This window comes from Hyla sarda, chromosome 6 (genome assembly GCF_029499605.1).
Source record: "Hyla sarda isolate aHylSar1 chromosome 6, aHylSar1.hap1, whole genome shotgun sequence".
NCBI classification, from domain to species: Eukaryota; Metazoa; Chordata; class Amphibia; order Anura; family Hylidae; genus Hyla; species Hyla sarda.
This window is the reverse complement of record NC_079194.1, coordinates 263,600,692-263,618,186: the sequence shown is the minus strand read 5'-3', so window position 1 is coordinate 263,618,186 and position 17,495 is coordinate 263,600,692. Positions and strand designations below refer to the sequence as shown.

General features: G+C 43.4%; 1 protein-coding gene across 4 annotated transcripts in view; it reads left to right on the top strand.

Annotated features, from left to right (window-relative positions):
• PLCB3 (phospholipase C beta 3) overlaps positions 1–17,495 on the top strand; it is a 249,247-nt gene that overhangs the window by 91,602 nt on the left and 140,150 nt on the right. The window contains exon 1 of one of the 4 annotated variants that reach the window (XM_056527178.1): positions 11,034–11,096. The exons of the other annotated variants lie outside the window; for them this stretch is intronic. The gene's annotated coding sequence lies outside the window, so the exon portion shown is untranslated. Of the gene's footprint in view, positions 1–11,033; positions 11,097–17,495 lie in introns of those variants that run through there. 4 annotated transcript variants of the gene reach the window in all.

Genomic DNA, 17,495 nt, shown 5'->3' with positions numbered 1-17,495 from the left:
TAGAATTTTACATGACTAAATGACCAATAATCCTGGATTGTAACATGCTGCCCAGGGCCGGCCCTTCAAAGAGTCCCGCTGGGTCCATTGGACCCAGGTCGACACCTTCACAGGGGCTGCAAATTGCCGCCCCGAGAAGATTTTAAGCTCTTAAAGGGGTACTCCACTGGCCAGGGTTTGGAACTTTTAGTTCCGAACACTGGGCAAGCGCTGCGGGGGTCGGCCACACCCCCTCGTGACAGGCCACACTCTCTCAACGCAAGTCTATGGGAGGGGGCGTGGCCGACACATACTGACCATCAATGACGGCCCCTTGTTCCTTCCTACATACCTCTCTCTTTTGTTCAACCCTTAGGGGGTGGACACACATTAAACAGTGTACCCGTAACAGGGCATCCGCATTTCCTAGTAAACGGCCTGCCCTGTGTTCTTCCAAAAACTTGAAAGTTTGCAAAGACAGAAACCACCGGGTGACACGGGCATTTCTGTCCTTGGCCTTGCTCATTAATTTGGGAGGAGATTGGTCGGTCACCAGACGAAACTTTCTCCCCAACAAATAATATTGGAGCGACTCGAGTGCACACTTGATTGCCAGGCACTCTCTCTCCATTATGCTATACCTGGTCTCTGCTGGGGTAAGCTTACGGCTGAGGAAGACAATGGGATGTTCCTCCCCATTGACTTCCTGAGACAGTACAGCACCGAGACCTACTTCGGAGGCATCGGTCCGTACTATAAACTCCCTTTCTGAAGTCAAAACCGGGGACCCAGACAGGGCCGACTTCAAAGCGGAGAAAGCCTTTTTTGCCTGCTCATTTAAGTGGACCATCACTGACTTGCATCCCTTCAAAAGGCCTGTCAAGGGTGCTGCCACTGTAGCAAAGTGGGGGACAAACCTCATATAGTATCCCACCATTCCCAGGAATGACTTTACAGAAAAATACAGGGCTTGGCCTAACTTCTCAATAAACTCATCTACTCGGGGCATTGGATATGCGTCAAACTTGGAAACCTCATTTAGTTTGCGGAAGTTGTTACAGAATCGTAACGTCCTGTCCAGCTTAGGTATTAAGACTATTGGACTGGCCCATTCACTTTTCGACTCCTCGATGACACCTAGCTGTAACATTAGCTGCACTTCTTCCGAGATGGCTTGTCGCCACGACTCAGGTACCCGGTATGGTTTCATCCGGATTCTGGCCTAAGGTTCAGTGACAATGTCATAACGGATGATAGAAGTGCGTCCAGGGAGGTCCGAGAACACATCAGTGTTCCTGCTGACATACGCCCTGGCCTCCTGAGTCTGTTTAGAGGAAAGGTTGTCAGCAATCTTTACTGTGGCAATTGCTTCCCTCGTATCAGACCGTGGGACTGGTAACTCTACCCCCCAGAAAACCCAGCTGGGGGCTGTCGTCCTTACCGGTCTCCCTATCTTTCCATGGTTTCAGTAAGTTTACATGGTACACCTGCTCCAGCTTTCTCCACCCGGCTGGTATACCCTGTAGGTTACCTCCCTAACTTTTTTGAGCACTTCGTAGGAACCCTGCAATCTAGCCAGGAACTTACTGTCCACAGTTGGCACAAGAACCAAAACCCGATCTCCCCAGCTAAAATTCCGTACCCGAGCCACGCGATTATAGACCCTATTCTGGGCTTTCACACTTTATGTGGTGTGGGTTGTTGTTCCCACACCTCTTTGGCTATGTCCAACAGATCAAGCGGATGTCGGCCATATAACGGTTCGAAGGGCAAGAACCCAGTAGAAGCCTGGGGCATCTCTCGCAACTTTTCTTAGGAGACTAGGTGAGTGACCTGCTACTTCCATGATAAGTAATGTATTATCTGTAATGTGACCTTGCATTGGCTGCAATAGTTAAATTTTGCGCAATGGGTGCCACCCATTGTACAAAATTTCACTATTCCAGTACATGCAAGTTCACATTACTGTCATTACTTTACTTATCCTGTACTGATCCTGAGTTATATCCTGTAGTATATTCCAGAGCTGTACTCTGCTGGTGAGGTCACTGTGTACATACTTTACATTACTTATCCTGTACTGATCCTGAGTTATATCCTGTAAATCTTTTATTAAAATGTTAAACATAACAATAAATAATTACAGACATACACATACCATATCTGACAGAACATAACAATATAATGAATCATAAAACCAACACCATAGCATAAAATACAACACCGGTCCACCCCACACTCATTCCTCCACACAAACAAATATATACAATATTTGCAAGACATTTTCCTAGAATACCTATAACATACTAATAAACTATATACACTAATATTAAATGTGAATTCCCTGGCATAGTTGCAATATAAAAAAACAAATCTTTATGCAAAACCCAATACCAAAATGAATAATAATAATATATACCAAAATAATACAAACAAAGACTAAATATCACCACTTCTTTGGGGGTGGGCCTGAGCTGGTCCCGCATTCCATGCCCCCAGTACATGTTACCAGACATCCATGAATCAGTCCAGGATTTTCTGTATATTATATATATATTAGGGACCGATATCGTTTTTTTAGGGCCGATACCGATAATCGATGGAGGTTAGGACCGATAGCCGATAACTTATACCGGAAAATATCGGTATAAGTTATCGGCTATTTATCCCCCCGCGACACCGCTGCAGATCATTGATTTAAAGCGGGCGCTTTAAATCAATGCACTGCAGTGGCTTTTGCGGTGCCATAGGCCGCCGCCGCCACCCGCTTCTCTCCCCCTATCTGTCAGGGTGGTCCGAGCCATCCATCGTTCCTGTAGTGTCTGGGGGCGTTCCGGGTGAAGGGTGAACCGGTCCGGGCTGTCCTTCTCCGGCGGTCATCTTCTCCACTCCGGGCAGGCTCCGGCCTAGTACGCTGCATAGACGCCACTGCGCAGTGACGCCCGTGCGCAGCGACGCACCTGACGTCGCGGCGTAGCGGCGTCTATGCAGCTACTAGGCCGGACCGCCGGAGAAGAAGGACAGCCCGGAAGTTACCACAAAATTGTATCACTATGTTAAAGTAGAATATGTCACGAAAAAACAATCTCGGAATCAGAATGATAACTAAAAGCATCCCAGAGTTATTAATGTTTAAAGTGACAGTGGTCAGATGTGCAAAAAATGGCCGGGTCCTAAGGTGTAAAATGGCTGGGTCCTTTAGGGGTTAAAGGTCGTATAAAAATCAGATGTTAAGCCATCTGGACCGGGTGACTTCTTGAGAGCAAGCCCATCAGTCACCATCTTGACTTCCTCTACCCGGATCATCTCTGTCAAAACATCAAGAGAGGGGTCTATTCCTTGTTCAGGGATGGTTTCAGCCAAGAAAGCTGATCCCTTATCTCAATCTAGATCCTTTCTTTCCAAGAGGTGCAAGTAAAAGGATCTGACGACCACCAGGATCCCTAATCTGGACCTTTTCGAGGATCCTGTACTATCAATCAGTCTTGAGACTACTTTACTATACTAGTTTCTGTAAGGGTCAGGCGAGCGGTACTTCCCGTAATCCCTCTCAAAAACCAAAGATGTGTGTCTGTCGTACTGGCCCTTCATCAGCAAGGACTCCTTTTTAGGCTTCTGAGGCCTAAGAGCTGGCAGTAGAATCTTGCAACCCTTTTTTTGAACATCTCCCACCACTCTGACTTACTGCTACAAAGGCCCAGCAATGGTACCTGGCTCTGAAGAAAATCCTCCGCTCCTTCCAAGAGAGACGAATTAAGCTTCCAAAAGACTGCCCGTCCAGAGGGTTTCTGTAACATTCAGAGAAAATAAAATTAAACAGTGATCAGAGAACTCCACCTCAACAACAGACACTGCTGAAGAGACAGCTTCCTCCTTTAAATAAAATCTATCTATTCTGGACCTACAACTACCTCTATGAATCCCGCGTGGCCTGGGGTGTGGCGGATGTGGACATCCACCTGTCAACCCTCACTCGCTATGCTGTTAAGGGTGACGCTATCACAAGTCTCTGGAACCTCCCTTGTAGGGCCTCGTAAGCATTGAAGTCCCTCAAAAGACCACCTGCCGACTTGTAAGAAGATAGGGCTTGATCCTCATAAAGAGACACTTCCGGTCCCACTTAGACTGTGGGGCGTAGATGTTAATAAGACAAAGTTCTTGTCCCTTCATGAGGACATATAAAATCAGGCACCTACCCATTTCTAAGTCAATAACCCATTGGCATTCTACCGCTGCGGTAAAAAGGACCACCACTCCGCTATACGGCTTGACCGCAAGAGACCAGTAGGAGGGCCCATTCCTCCACTCTCTTTTAGCCTTATAGATAGATGACATGTCTGTAAGCCTGTTCTCCTGCAAAAATAAAATATTAGCATTAATATGGGCTAAAAAAATCAAAGGCTGCAAATGGAGCCGTATCTGACTTAATGCTGGCAACATTAATGGATGCCAGGTCAACGGAGAGGGTTCCGTCATCGAGGGTGATTAACTCCTTAAGGACACATGACATACTGGAACGTCATGTGTCCGCTCCCGATCTACAACAGCCGGGACCCGTGGCTAATAACGCGTGGCATTGATCGCGGTGCCGTGCGCTATTAACCCTTTAGACGCGGCGTTCAAAGTTGAACGCCGCGTCTAAATTGAAAGTGAAAGTATGCCGGTTAGCTCAGTGTGCTGTTCGGGATAGCCGCGGCTACTCTGACAGTTTAATCCCCCCTAAGACATACGACGCATGCAGGTTATTAGTACCCAGATGCATAACTTTACATTTATCCACATTGAACCTCATTTGCCAAGTGGATGCCCAGACACTTAGTCTATCCAAGTCATCCTGTAACTTATGCACATCCTCTATAGACTGTACCGTGCTACAAAGCTTGGTGTCATCTGCAAAGATAGAAACAGAGCTGTTAATACCATCCTCTATATCATTGATAAATAAATTAAACAACAGCGGGCCCAGTACTGAACCTTGGGGTACACCACTGATTACCGGGGACCAATCGGAGTACGAATCATTGACCACCACTCTCTGGGTAAGATCCATGAGCCAGTGTTCAATCCAGTTACAAACTAAAATTTCCAAACCCAAAGACCTTAACTTACCTGTCAGACGTCTATGAGGGACAGTATCAAATGCTTTAGCATAATCCAGAAACACTATATCCACAGCCATTCCTCTGTCAAGGCTTCTACTCACCTCTTCATAAAAGCAAATTAGATTGGTTTGACAACTTCTATCCTTAGTAAACCCATGCTGGCTATCACTTATAATACAATTATTCCCTGTGTATTCCTGTATGTAATCCCTTATAAGTCCTTCAAACAATTTACCCACAATGCACGTTAAACTTACCAGTCTATAGTTTCCTGGAGAAGACCTAGAGCCCTTCAATAAGTCCTATCAATGCAAAAATGATACCGCTTAAAACTTCAGATCACGGCGCAAAAAATGAGCCCTCATACCGCCCCATACGCACAAAAATAAAAAAGTTATAGGGGTCAGAAGATGACAATTTTAAACGTATTAATTTTCCTGCATGTAGTTATGATTTTTTCTAGAAGTACGACAAAATCAAACCTATATAAGTAGGGTATCATTTTAATCGTATGGACCTACAGAATAAAGATAAGGTGTCATTTTTACCCAAAAATTGACTACGTAGAAACGGAAGCCCCCAAAATTTACAAAAAGCATTTTTTTTTTCAATTTTGTCTCACAATAATTTTTTTTTCCGTTTTGCTGTAGATTTTTGGGCAAAATGACTGACGTCATTACAAAGTAGAATTGGTGGCGCAAAAAATAAGCCATCATATGGATTTTTAGGTGCAAAATTGAGAGTTATGATTTTTTAAAGGCAAAAACGAAAATGCAAAAACGGAAGAACCCTCAGTCCTTAAGGGGTTAAAGGGGAACTCCGGTGGAAATTTTTTTTTTCAAATCAACTGGTGCAAGAAAGTTAAACAGAATTGTAAATCACTTCTATTTAAACTATTTAAACAACAGTGCTCTCTGCTGACACTTCTCGCCGTGTCAGGAACTGTCCAGAGCAGCATAGGTTTTCTATGGGGATATGATTCTAATCTGGACAGTTCCTGACACGGACAGAGGTGTCAGCAGAGAGCACTGTTGCCAGACAGAAAATTAAAGGGGTATTCCAGGAAAAAACTTTTTTTTTATATATATATATCAACTGGCTCCAGAAAGTTAAACAGATTTGTAAATTACTTCTATTAAAAAATCTTAATCCTTTCAGTACTTATGAGCTTCTGAAGTTAAGGTTGTTAATTTCTGTCTGTGATCTCTGATGACACGTGTCTCGGGAAACACCCAGTTTAGAAGATGTTTGCTATGGGGATTTGCTTCTAAACTGGGTGTTTCCCGAGACACGTGTCATCAGAGATCGCTTAGACAGAAAAGAACAACCTTAACATCAGAAGCTCATAAGTACTGAATTGATTAAGATTTTTTAATAGAAGTCATTTACAAATCTGTTTAACTTTCTGGAGCCAGTTGATATATAAAAAAAAAGTTTTTTCCTGGATAACCCCTTTAACCCCTTCATGACCCAGCCCATTTTCACCTTCAGGACCTGGGCATTTTTTGAAAATCTGACCACTGTCACTTTAAACATTAATAACTCTGGAATGCTTTTACTTATCATTCTGATTCCGAGATTGTTTTTTCGTGACATATTCTACTTTATGTTATTGGTAAAATTTCACTGATATTTGCATCCTTTCTTGGTAAAAAATCTAAAAATTTCATGAAAATTTTGAAAATTTAGCATTTTTCTAACTTTGAAAGTCTCTGCTTGAAAGGAAAATGGATATTCCAAATAAATTACATATTGATTCACATATACAATATGTCTACTTTGTGTTTGCATAAAAAAATTGACAAGTTTTTACTTTTGGAAGACCCCAGATGGCTTCAAAGTTCCGCAGCAATTTTCCAATTTTTCTCAAGATTTTCAAAATCGTAATTTTTCAGGGCCCAGTTCAGGTTGGAAGTGGATTTTAAGGGTCTTCATATTAGAAATACCCCATAAATGACCCCATTATAAAAACTGCACCCCCCAAAGTATTCAAAATGACATTCAGTAAGTGTTTTAACCCTTTACGTGTTTCACAAGAATAGCAGCAAAGTGAAGGAGAAAATTCTAAATCTTCATTTTTTACACTTGCATTTTCTTGTAGACCCAATTTTTTAATTTTTACAAGGGGTAAAAGGAGAGAAAGCACCCTAAAATTTGTTACCCAATTTCTCTCGAGTAAGGAAATACCTCATATGCGTATGTAAAGTGTTCGGCGGGCGCAGTAGAGGGCTCAGAAGGGAAGGAGCGACAATGGGATTTTGGAGAGTGAGTTTTTCTGAAAGGGTTTTTGGGGGGCATGTCCCATTTAGGAAGCCCCTATGGTGCCAGAACAGTGGACCCCCCCACATGTGACCCCATTTTGGAAACTACACCCCTCATGGAATTTAATAAGGGGTGCAGTGAGCATTTACACCCCACTGGCGTTTGACAGATATTTGAAACGGTGGACTGTGCAAATGAAAAATTTTATTTTTTATTTTCACAGACCACTGTTCCAAAAATCTGTCATACACCAGTGGGGTGTAAATGCTCACTGCACCCCTTATTACATTCCGTGAGGGGTGTAGTTTCCAAAATGGGGTCACATATGGATATTTATTATTTTGCGTTTGTCAGAACTGCTGTAACAATCAGCCACCCCTGTGCAAATCACCTCAAATGTACATGGCGCACTCTCCCTTCTGGGCCTTGTTGTGCGCCCCCAGAGCACTTTGCGCCCACATATGGGGTATCTCCGTAGTCGGGAGAAATTGCATTACAAATTTAGAGGGTCTTTTTTCCCTTTTACCTCTTGTGAAAATGAAAAGTATAGGGCAACACCAGCATGTCAGTGTAAAAAATTTATTTTTTTACACTAACATGCTGGTGTAGACCCCAACTTCACCTTTTCATAAGGGGTTAAAGAATAAAAAGCCCCCCAAAATTTGTAAGGCAATTTCTCCCGAGTATGGCGATACCCCGTATGTGTCCCAAAACTGTTGCCCTGAAATACGACAGGGCTCCAAAGTGAGAGAGCGCCATGACCATTTGAGGCCTGAATTAGGGATTTGCATAGGGGTGGACATAGGGGTATTCTATGCCAATGATTCCCAAACAGGGTGCCTCCAGCTGTTGCAAAACTCCCAGCATGCCTGGACAGTCAATGGCTGTCCGGCAATACTGGGAGTTATTATTTTGCAACAGCTGGAGGCTCCATTTTGGAAATAGTAGCGTACCAGACGTTTTTCATTTTTTGGGGGGGAGGGGGGGCTGTGTAGGGGTATGTGTATATGTAATGTTTTTTACTTTTTATTTTAGGTTAGTGTCAGTGTAGTGTAGTGTTTTTAGGGTACAGTCACATGGGCAGAGGTTCACAGCAAGTTTGCCGCTGGGAGTTTGAGCTGCAGCGCAAAATTTGCGCCATCTCAAACTTGCAGCACTCACTGTGAACCTCCGCCCATGTGAGTGTACCCTGTACATTCACATTGGGGGGAGGGGGCAAACATCCAGCTGTTGCAAACTCCGAGCATACCCTTTGGCTGTCCGTGCATGCTGGGAGTTGTAGTTTTGCAACAGCTGGAGGCACACTGGTTTGGAAACACTAAGTTAAGTAATAAACTTTCAAGTGTTTTGCAAACAAACTTAGTGTTTCCAAACCAGTGTGCCTCAAGCTGTTGCAAAACTACAATTTTGCAACAATTGCAACAGCTGGAGGCACTGAGGTAGGAAACGGACAATGTTTCCCAACTAGTGTGCCTCCAGTTGTTGCAAAACTACAACTCCCAGCATGCCCAGACTGCCCAGGCATGCTGGAAGTTGTAGTTCGGCAATATCTGAAGGATCAGATGTTGCCGAACTACAACTTCCAGCATGCTTGGGCAGTCTGGGCATGCTGGGAGTTGTAGTTTTGCAACATCTGGAGGTCCACTATATAATGGTCTCCAATCTGTGCTCTTCCAGATGTTAGAGAACTACAACTCCCAGCATGCCTGAACAGACTGAGCATGCTGGGAGTTGTAGTTTTGCAACATCTGGAAGAGCACAGATTGGAGACCATTATACAGTGGTCTCCAAACTGTGGACCTCCAGATGTTGCAACACTACAACTCCCAGCATGCCCAGAAAGCCAAAGGCTGTCTGGGCATGCTGGGAGTTGCAGTTTTGAAACTCCCAGAGGCAGCAGTGAGATCGCTTTACGGCGATCTCACTGCTGCCAATGAAGATGCCGCACTGCTGCCGGAAACTCACCTCTGGGATGCAGCGCCGCCGGGACCGCCTGGAGGACGCCGGGACCGCTCGGGACACCGCTCGGACGGGTAAGTGACGCCGGGGGACGGGTCAGGGACACTTAGCAGAGCGGTGTGTGTCCCGATCCCCGCGATCGGGACTCACACACCGCGCTGCTAAGTATTCTGATAGCGAAACGCTGCTATCAGCTAGTCAGATTTGATTAGCTGATAGCAGCGATCGCTGGGGGGGGGTGGGGGATGAAACCCCCCGTAGTCGCATGGTAAGATGGCTGGCTATCAGTGATAGCCACCATCTTTCCAGGCTCTGCGGGGTGCCGCGAGTAGCGGCAAAAATGTTCATGACGTACCTGTATGTCATGGGTCGGGAACACCTTGCCACCCATGACGTACAGGTATGTCATAGGTCGGGAAGGGGTTAAATTCACACACTTCTCTGTTTTATATAACAGCTAAAAAGTACTGGAAGGATTAAGATTTTTTTTAATAGAAGTCATTTACAAATCTTTTTAACTTTCAGACACCAATTGATTTGAAATCATTAGTTTTTTTTACTTGTTTCCATCGGAGTTCCCCTTTAAATTAGATAGCTTTCTTTTTCCCACCATCCTTCCCATCCACCCCACCACCCTCCTCATGAGATGATGGTTTACTGGTCATGCTGTAGGATGTAATAGGTTGTACAATTACGCACGAAGCGATACCAAATATGTTTATTTTTATTATGTTTACATGTTTTTATATAGGAAAAGGGGGTGATTTGAACTTTTAACATGGAAGGGGTTAATGCAGCGGTCTTCAAACTGTGGCCCTCCAGATGTTGCAAAACTACAACTCCCAGCATGCCCGGACAGCCAACAGCTGTCCTGGCATGCTGGGAATTGTAGTTTTGTAACATCCGGAGGGGCACAGTTTGGAGTTAATGTTAATGTGTGTCTTTCAAACTTATATTAACACTTTTTTTTTTTTTTTATTATACTTATGAGGAATCATAAGATTCCTCAAACAGATGAATAGAGTTCTATTGAACTCTATTAATCTGTGTGCTCTGTGATCCATTGATAGAGCCTAGTCCAGCCAGGATCTATCAATGACAGAGCCGGGACAGGAGGAAGCAGAGGTAAGTCCTCCGGCTAGTGGATCACCCCAAATCCCCCCCCGCGATCGCGCTGCGAGGGACGATCCACCCCACTAGCCCACCAGGGAGCATTCACATCTCCCTTTAGACGCTGCTGTCAGCTTTGACAGCAGCAATCTAAAGGGTTAATAGCCAGCCGCGGCGATTGCCGCATGCTGGCTATTAGCGGCGGCCCCCGGCTGCTGAGAACAGCCGGGGGCTGCAGAGTATGGATCGGGCAGGGGGTCCAGAGCCTGCTCTATACAGACTGCAGAGCGCCGCATGCATCTCCCCGTGCAGACATGCCTCCTCCCCTCAGCTCTCCGAAGCTACAGCTGGGGGGAGTGAAGGCAGAGGACGCAGGTCTGCACGGGGAGCAAGAAACCACGCCCCCTCATCTCCCCCCCCCCCCCCCTTGCACGTCTGCAGAGCAGGGGAGAGAAGACAAATACACAGCTTCTCATCTCCCCTCCCCTGCTATATTCAGCAAAACTGTTTTTACCCACCAATCCCCCGACATTGCTGTTCCGATGTTCAATTGGATTCTGCTGAATTCCACTTCCTGGTCCCGTCATGGGACACAGGAAATGCCCTCTTGGCCAATCACTGGCTGACAGGTCACTGCTGCAGGCATTGATTGGGATGGGACCAGGAAGTAAAGATCAACAATGAGTAACATAAACTTTTTATTTTTTCTTGCCGCTCTGCCCCCTCGCCCTTTTTTCTTTTATTTATTTATTTTTCTTCATTTTTTTTTTTCTCTACTGGACAAACCTTTTTAAATTCATCCACTAATGGTTATTTCCCACCAAACTAATCCTACTAGAAATCAGTAACCATCTTTTTATTATTATTATTATTTTTCTTGAGAAACAAATGGTTCTCTACAGACCATGGGGGAGATTTATCAAAACCTGTGCAGAGGAAGAGTGGTGCAGTTGCCCATAGCAACCAATCAGATTGCATCTTTCATTTTCCACATGCCTCTTTAGAGGCCTGTGGAAAATGAAAGAAGCAATCTGATTGGTTGCTATGGGCAACTGCACCACTCTTCCTCTGCACAGGTTTTGATAAATCTCCCCCCATGTCTCCAAGCACTGTATTACTGGCCAGTATGATGTCTTATCTATATTCATTTGTAAAACAAATGGATCTCTACAGACTGCGTCTCCAGGTGCTATATGACTGACCAGTATGATGTCTTATCTATATTAAATTGAAAAACAAATTATTCTCTACAGACCAGGTCTCCTGGCACTGTATGACTGACCAGTGTGACGTCTCACCTTTATTTATAATTGAGCCAATCGGCATATCACCTGTGTATAACAGAAGCTGCTATCTTTTTGATAGTATAGTAAGTAATATAATATATATATATATATATATATATATATATATATATATATATAGATAGTATAGTAAGTAATATAATAGTAAGGGGGAAAATAAAGGCAGGAGTTACACTACACCCATGTGGTAGTCTTATTTGGGGAGCCTTATTTAGTTACTCTACCAGAGAAATATGTTAGGTTCATGTAGTTTATAGGCATGCTGCATGCGCTTTTTAGATGCTTTAGTGTCTCCTTACTGCCTGCGTCATACATGTCTGTTCTTTTCCTTCCTGTTCAGTACTGGATTTGTATTTTCACCTTTTAGTGTAAGTTCTGTAATTTTTACTGGAATCCCATTCTCTAGTTTCGATTTTTTGTATGCAGATATGTAAAGCGTGAATTACTCTGCCTTTAGGGAGCTGTGAGAGTATTCTTCCCTCTGGCTGCAGAAACAATATACAGCTTAGGTCATGCCTACAACAAGTCTACTTATAGCATGTAAAAGAATTTAAAGTAAAAACGTGGAGAAGATCACACTGTTTAATGTCCCAGTCTATGTTTTGTTTTACTATGTTAAACATATAGGCATACATGTGCAAACAGTTTTTTTCCTCTTTCAGTGCTCACTTTTTAGTGCCAGCAGAGAGGTTTGGGTGTATATATAGGAGAGGTGAAGTATTCTATTTGCAAATATATTTCACAACAAGTATGTGTTTTCTTTAGATGACAGAATTGTGTAGCAGACTACAAATATAAAAAAAAAGTAAAATATAGTACTAAGTATACTGGTTTAGATTGTGTTTTTGGCCACTACAATCAATTGATTTTAGAACTTTTTCTTGATATTAAGTATATGAACAGGCAGTGATGCCTACGAGAAAAAGCAACAGCTATGTACACCAGCAACATACTACCCTTTGTTTTCATGTTCATTATACCTTATTAGAATAAATCATAATCTAAGGTTGGATTTTTCCCTTAGAATTTTGGATATTTAGGAATCACAGGGATGGTCAGGGCAGATCTGTACTGCAAACTGCTCATCACAGCACGTTTCATTGTATTGCATTTTTTCTTATCGAGAAAACATAGTGGCAAAAATGATGTACTCCCCACACTTAGAGGATTTTTGTTTTTTTTGTTTTTACTTTGTAGAAAATACACAGATCGCACATATGGCACCAAACATTCTTCAAAACAACCTATGGCCAAAATCTTGGGTTGATCCTTTAGGTACAGTTAGCTGCTGGCCATGTGTCACCTGCAGTTGTCCAGTTGACATACTTTTATTGGTAACTATCTTCTGACATTGTAGGTCACATAACTGGCATTTGGGAGATAGGAAGACAAACAACTGGGTTGTCCAGTTTGGATAGTGGTAAGTAGCCCGTCCCTCTTTTGGGACCCCCCTCAATCAGCTGTAAATTGTAGAAGAATTCAGCAGCAAGTGTTGAGACCTTTTTCAGAACCACCATAGGTGAAATTAATCGAAAGATCTCTCCACTTTTTCTCTCACACAGTTTGATAAATCTCCCCAATTGTGTCTCTGAAGAGCAGTTGCGCCTAATGCACCTCATTTAACCATATGGTATGTTTGGTTTCCACACCTTGTTATGGCAACTTGAGAAATGCAGATAGCTTTTTGCATCCACCTCCTTAAAAAAGGGTGGTGGTGCAAATGTTATCACTCTCAATATAGATCTTTAGATCCAAGAAGACAACCTCAACATAACTAATATGGGAAGTACATTCCATGCTGGCAATAAATGTTGTTATCAGATAGGATTCTAATAGCTTCTGCATGATAGTCTGCATAATCCACTAAAACAATCCCCCCCCCCCACCCCCTTTGTCTGCTGGTTTCAAAACCAATTCTGCATTCTTCATTAGGTTCTTCAAAACATCCAGTTGGCTGTTATTAAAGGAAAACTATCAGATATTTTCTCCACAGGTATCAACAGGTACTGATGGATAGTGCGGGAAACGTTGATTCCAAAGAGCCCTACCTTGGCTATGTCCACCTGGCCGTTCTCCCACAATTGTACTTTTATTCTATGTATATCTTGCTGTAACTTGCACGGGTCGGGCTTCTGCAGCTAACTGGCACTGACGTTGGCGCCACTTATGTATATTCGCTGACGTCAGTGCCAGTTAGCTGCAGAAGCCCCGCCCATGCCAGTTACAGCAAGATTTCCACATAGAATAAAAGTACAATTGCGGGCGAACGGCCAGGCGGATCCGGGCAAGGTAGGGCTCTTTGGAATCAGCCTGTCCCGCACTATCCATCAGTACCTGTGGATAGTGTGGCAGAAAATATCTGACAGTTTTCCTTTATGGTTTTTAGTAAACCTATATTGTTCTCTAGTGTTCCTTCTCTGCATGTCTCTGAAGCCTTCTAGAACTTTATTGTAAAAAGTTTCTATATACGGACCCCTGCTTTCGATAGGGTAAAAGGTGGAAGCAGGTTTTAGGCTGGTAGGGATGGGTTCCGTTAGAATGAATTCTACTATTTCCTCAAAATCAACATATACAGTCTCTTCATCATCTCGATCTGTTATTATTGGAAATTTATTAGGTTTTTCAAGGCATAATGACATTTTAAAGGTAATTTTCTCCCAAATTGATTTAGATCGACAAACTCAAATAAATTGGCCTCATTACTGGGGCTAAACGATAAACCTTTGCTAGGTAATTTAATTTCAGTTTCAGATAGTTTATTTTTAGATTAAATATCCCACATTGTTTCTTTTTTTCAGTTGAATTAATTACTGAATTACCATTAAAGGACAACTGCAGCGGTATGACACTTATCCCCTATCCATAGGATAGGGGATAAGTGTTTGATTGCGGGGGGTCCGACCGCTGGGACCCCCCGCGATCTCCCTAATGGGGCGCTGCCATTAGCGCTCATGGTGAGCGCTAAAGCACATAGCGTCAACCTAGAGATCGACGGTGACGCCCCGTCTCCTCCCCGTCCCCATACAGTTCTATGGGGGAGACAGGGAGGCACGAACGCTGCCTCCTCGCTTCTCCCATAGAGATGCATGGAGGAGGCGTGCCGGCTGCAACGTCATTCTGCAGCCGGCACGCCCCCTGCACGGGACAGCCGCGGCCCCGTACAGGAGATCACAGGGGGTCCCAGCGGTCGGACCCCCCGCGATCAAACACTTATCCCCTATCCTGTGGATAGGGGATAAGTGTTAATCACGCTGCAGATGTCCTTTAACTTTGTCTTCTTTTTCTTTGTGGTACTGCCTATTTCTTCCTCCCCTGCATCCTCGGTGCTTATAATGGTTCTTTTTATGGGATTGAAAAACCGTTATATTTCGGTTGGTAACATCTGTCCCTTTGTATTTTTGGTTTTTATCAACGGTGATAAATGGACCTGTTCTTCCCGGATTGGAAGATGTAATGCAACTGGAATGATGGGAGTCAGATCCGGAGCTCTCGGTTCCGTGTTGGGGTCTAAAAAAAATCTCCAACTGATCCAAGAAGAACTATTTTCAACGGAATCCACCAAGAGGGTATCCAAACCACTCTGGTGGATTTTGGCCGCCACAGTCCTGTGCGTAAATAAGATTAGTCCTGTGCGTAATGTGGAATGATGTAAATCATGGAATAAACATACCATCATTCCAAGATTTACATCATTCCGCATTACGCACTGGGCTAATCTTTTCCCCCCCCTTCATATTGGAACATTGGAACATTATACTCAGCATTGTTGTTATTGCAGTTGAGTGGTGGCCCCCCTTTTTTCAGCTTTTTGAGGTTATATATATATATATATATATATATATATATATATATATATTTTATGCTGCTATCTATTTATTTATAATTTTTTATATATTTTTTTTCTTTGCATCATTTGTACATTTATCTTGCCATAACCACCCACAAGGGCCCTGTGGGTGGACCTATGTATATGCATTTGACTACTACTTTTATTTAATAAAATACATTTATTGATTTTTAACTCCTCTTTATCCATATATTTTTTAGACCTTGAGCTCCAAATTCCTTTCTCGTATTTTTGTTTATCCTATTGTACCTAGGGTTTTGGTGCAACATTTGGTCAGCTCGGTCTATCTCTAATCTTGGTCTTGATTTGTGAGCTATCCCATTTATCCTTCTTTTTGCAACTGAATAACACCGCCATACAAGAGCTGAACAATACCACCATACTGTGACTAAATAACACCACCATACCAAAACTGAACAATAACCTCATACCATGAACGGGACACAAGTTGCCTCCCTCCATGCTACAGTAGCCGAATGTGACTCTTGCACTGATTGGCTGAGCTTTGCATACCCTCCGCACATCCTCCATACAGGGACAGAGTTTACTTCATTACAGCGGGACATAGGTTTCCCATCCTCTCTCCCTCTCACTCCACCCTGCTACCTGGAACACAAGATTTCTCCATTCCTGCTCCAGAGACACAGATGGGACACAAGTTGCCTCGCTCCCCCTCCGCACATCTTTCCGCCTCCTTAGACAGACTGTGGAGTGCAACCAGAAGAGCGCGCCACAGTCTTTCTAGCACCCTCCTGCTGCCTGTTGCCAGATTAAAGAAGAAAACTTGCAGGAAGAAAACTTGTGTCCCCCGTAATGTGAAGAAAGGTGAGAGGGAGAGGGGATGAAGAAACCTGTGTCCCTGTAGGGAAAGGTGTGCGCGGCTCAGCCAATCAGTGCAGAAATCACATTTAGCAACAGGGACACAGTTTTCTTCATTACACTGGGGCCGCTTACTGGGGTGCTGCCAGTACCCTCCCCTGATGGCAGCCCTGCCTATCTTAACGGTAGGGGACTTTTGTTGGTGGGGGACCTATTTCACTATTTGTCACAAAAAAAAACGTATTAACTGTAATCACATTCATGGATGTTCAACATGACAAACTTTATTTTTTTTTTATGTCACTACAAAGTTTCAAGCATTCTAGTGTGGCTAAGCTGAAAGCATTATACCTTCTAATAGCAACAACGGCTAAATGTTGCAAATTATCTTAGGAAGAAGAGGTTAAATATTGAGGGAAATGATCATTGTTGAGTGTCTTTTGTTGTAAGGGTTAATGCGTGCTGTGCACGTTTGTGCATGGCTATAATAGGAGATGGTTGTCAGCCTGTTCTTTGCACTGTGAATGGCAGAATGTTAATGAAATTACAGGATTATCTGCAGTTGATCAGGTCTCAGGCTAATTGGATTAGAGCAGCACACGTTATGAGAGTTACGTGCGATGCCCTGTCTGCCTGCTGCCCACCCACGCCACACTGAGATGTGCTACTGCTGCTTTCCATGGAGGGTTGTTTCCTCTTATCTAACCTCCTCTATCCTTGAAGCCTATTCTCTGCATTCACGCCCCACCTTGAATCACTATTTTCAGTAGGTGCACAATTTATTATATAATAAATAATAATAATTTATTGAAATAGAAGTTTCTTTTTACTTATAAAAACAACACCTGGAAATATGACAATTTTATGTATTTTTTTTTAACATCCAGTGTTCTTGTAATATTGCACCTTTTTACAGGCATACATCACCTTCATCATCAGCCAATTTTATATATCCAGGCAAATTACTGCAATCCCCAGGAGCAAGTCTCGAGATAGAGTTAACATTGAGGTGTGCCAAGAAGAGAGCAATATGGGCTATCCCCTACCTTGCAACTGTGATTTTACATGGGAATGTTACATAATTACCTGGCACTGGATTATATGCTGCTTCTT